The sequence below is a fragment of the Eschrichtius robustus genome, chromosome 1 (genome assembly GCF_028021215.1).
Source record: "Eschrichtius robustus isolate mEscRob2 chromosome 1, mEscRob2.pri, whole genome shotgun sequence".
Classification (NCBI taxonomy): domain Eukaryota; kingdom Metazoa; phylum Chordata; class Mammalia; order Artiodactyla; family Eschrichtiidae; genus Eschrichtius; species Eschrichtius robustus.
The window spans coordinates 144,619,141-144,622,473 of NC_090824.1; the positions used below are offsets into that span (position 1 = coordinate 144,619,141).

Genomic DNA, 3,333 nt, shown 5'->3' on the forward strand with positions numbered 1-3,333 from the left:
AGCACGTTTCCTCTCTCGGGAGTACGGGACAGTTAGGAGTGAGGGCCAACGTCCCCTGCTGACAGGCATGCAAACACCACTAAGGGCTCCAGCATTGGAGGGGCTCCTGTCTGAGGGTCGACCATGTCTGCCCATAAGCTGGGTCATCTAGGAATCCCCGGTCCCTGCTAAAAGGCCGTTGAGGGAATGCAAGAGGGCAGGCTCTCCCGCTAATCTTCAGGGACGGAGTGTGTTCTGGTATAGACCCAGTAAGCTTGCAGCTTGGAGAGGTGATTTTTGGACAGGATCACGCTTTGTGCATGCCGCTTCCGAGGTTGATTATGGAAGCCAAAATGAGCAAGTTTCCCTGGTTGGAGCCTGGAGCCTCAGGCCAGGCCTGTGGCCCTCTCTGTTGTTGTGTTTCACGCAGTGAGGTTCTTGACTGCCCGGTGTGGCTGGAGCAGTGGGTGGGCGTGGGCTGGAGTTGGGCGATGGCGGAAGGGGGCTGATGGTTTAGGCCTCAGTGCTGCCCCTGTCAGCTCCTCTGCTGAAGTTGCCGGCACACTGTTGGCGCTAAGTGGATGTTCGTGGAGTGGGGTGTGGATCGAGTGAAGCATTTCAGCCTGGGTGGTGGCTGCTGGCCTGGAGAGAAAGGTAAGGTATCATGAGGAAAGGTCCTGTGTGATGTCGTGGGATGGGCTGTCATCATTGGGTTGCAGGCGCTGGCCTCGGCTTCCCAAGATTGTGCCTTGTTCGTGATGGGCTGGCATAAGCTGCCTATGGAGCAGATGGCTTTGGCAGTTCAAGTTGGTGAGTTGAGTTAGGTAACTTATGTAGAGTTGCTATCCTATTGCCCGAGGAATGACACCCAAAGGGTGTCTTGTGGGAAGTAGAGAAGATCGACATGGTGAGGCGTCTGTGCCGGCCTCCTTGGAGGTAGTTGAGTTATGCGAATATCCCCTTTGGCCGCTTTGTTCCCTTGTTTGGTAATGTGTAAAGCGAAAGTGTTTCTCCCGTGGGGGAATGACGCGACCGGCCAGTGTAGCACGCAGGCCTTTCAAACAGCCCGAGGTTTATCTGGAGCAGTCCATTGGTGGGCCAGAGATGGGGGCCCCATTGCCATGCCTGCTCTGCTGCCGTGGCCAGCCACTGTTCCCTTTCAGGCTTCCAAGTCCCCTCGCATGGCAGAGGTCTTCCGTTGAAAGTCTGTCTGTGGTCCTCGGGGACCATGCCTTTGATCCCTGTGAGTTACTCGGTAGTGTCACTGTGGCAGTGGAGAATTTCCAGGATGCATGGGGTGGGATCAGCATCAACGAAGGAGACAGGCTTGTGGTCTGTCTTCCCTGGTGTTCAGTGTTCCCGTGTTCTGAAGATGTTTGTGGTTTCCAGTAGGGTCGTGTCTCCCTGTGGGCTGGAGGAGGGCACGTAGGACGAGGCTTTCAAGGGTTTGAGAGTTTCCTTAGGGGTCTGGGCCGTGAACATTCAAGATGGGAGCTGCCTGAGACGTGGCTGGGCATGTCGAGTAGTCTCCGCCGTGGGGATCCGACATGGGTCATGGTGGATCAGGCCCACCACTTCCTGTGGTGGGCATTCCCACGGGTCAATCGAAAGTGATTAGGCCTAGTTGGCGAGAAGTGGCACGTGGGCCAACGTTCGTTAGCCCCTTGAGTGGTTTCAGGCTGCATCTTGGCAGTAGACAGCTGCCGGTCGGTGTCGGCCCGACCATGGGAGTTCCCTTGCTTCCAGAAGTGCTGCGAGTGACCCCAAATGCCTATCAGATATACTGGTAGATGACAGAGTCTCGAGGTGCACGTAGATGTCACAGCCAAGGCCCGGAGGCAGGTCTCGTCGAGGCTGTGTGTTTTTGTCAGAAGGCGTGGCTGTGGGAGAGCGGGAGTCCATGGACTATTTCAACAGCCCCTGGGGGTCAAAGTGTGCCTGCGGCCGCTTGAAGCTGACAGGAGTCTTTCTCCTTTCAGATGGGGGTCTAACCAGGGTGCTGTGTATAAACTATTTCTTTTATTGTTGGACTCCTCTTCACAGGACCATAGGGACACACAGAGACCAGGACGCGTATTCAGCGGCACACAGAGAAACCCACGAGCACGTCCGCATGCGCAGTCACAGTCACACATGCCCACACGCGTAAACACACAAGTACAGCCTCTCACACACCGGCCAACGTATGTGCCTAACTTCCTGCAGTCGTACTATCAGACATGCAGTCAATTCTCGGTAAGGGATAGAGGTCCTTGGGAAGCAGTTTCAGAGCTCAAGGCCAGGTAAATGTTTGTATGGATCATGTCCTCTGAGGACACCGGTCCACTTATGAAGCCTCGGTGATTTCTGTCCACTTCTCAGGTGCAGTTGCTGGGAAAGGCTGGCCGTCGGCACAAACAAGAAGACCTTGGTGTGCTCTGATGACTGGAGGTGCTAAGAAGAACTGGAGAAAGTGAGGCGGGCCCATGTCCCTGAGCATGGTCGTGGATAACTCAGGACGGTAGGTATTCAAGCACCCCAAGATGTGCCATTAGGTATTAGGTTTTCCTCAGACGGGCCCAATGGCTGCAAGAGTGGATTGATTGTTCCTCTTGCTGAGTGGCCTGAGGGCTGTGGATTCTCCAGGCTTTTGAGGTAGCCCAGGCTCATGGCTCCTGTACAGAGCCCCGCGCACACCCCGGTTGTGTTCTGCAGCGTCCCAGCATGTGCTTGGATCGATGATGACACCCTTGCATGCATTTCTTGGAAAATCTGAACCAAATGAGTGAGAACACTCTACCGTCTCCTCATCGAAACTGAGGTCCAGCACGTTTCCTCTCTCAGGGGGAGAGGACAGTTCGGAATGAGGGCCAGCGTGCCCTGCCGACATGCATGCAAACACCACCAAGAGCTCCAGTATTGGAGGGGCTCCTGTCTGAGTGTTGACCGTGTCTGCACATAAGCTGTGTTATCTGTGAATCCTGGGTCCCTGCTGAATGGCTGTTGAGGGAATGCAAGGGGGCAGGCTCTCCTGCTGGTCTTAAGAGTCGGAGTGTGTGCTGGTCTAGGCCCAGTTAGCTTGCATTTGGGGAGGTGAGTTGTGCCAATGAGCAGGCTTCGTGCATGCCATTTTGGGGGTTGATTCTGGAAGCCAAAATGAGCAAGCATCCTTGGTTGGTGCCTTGAACCTCAGGACAGGCCTGTGGACCTCCCTGTTCTTGTGTTTTTCACGGTGAGGTTCTTGAGTGCCTAGTGAGGCTGGAGCAATGGGCGGGGGTGAGCTCGGTTGGGCATCGGAGGAAAGCGGCTGAAGGATTAAGCCTCGCTGCTGCCCTTGTTTGCTTCTCTACTTTAACTCCCGGCACAGTGTTGATG

At 55.2% G+C, this 3,333-nt stretch overlaps 1 non-coding gene across 1 annotated transcript; it reads left to right on the forward strand.

The window, feature by feature from the left end:
• The first annotated feature begins 2,690 nt into the window (after positions 1 to 2,690).
• On the forward strand, positions 2,691 to 2,783 carry LOC137777282 (small nucleolar RNA SNORD116). Its single transcript, XR_011076486.1, has one exon. It is a non-coding gene; the product is annotated as a small nucleolar RNA SNORD116 (small nucleolar RNA).
• Positions 2,784 to 3,333: the final 550 nt, after the last annotated feature.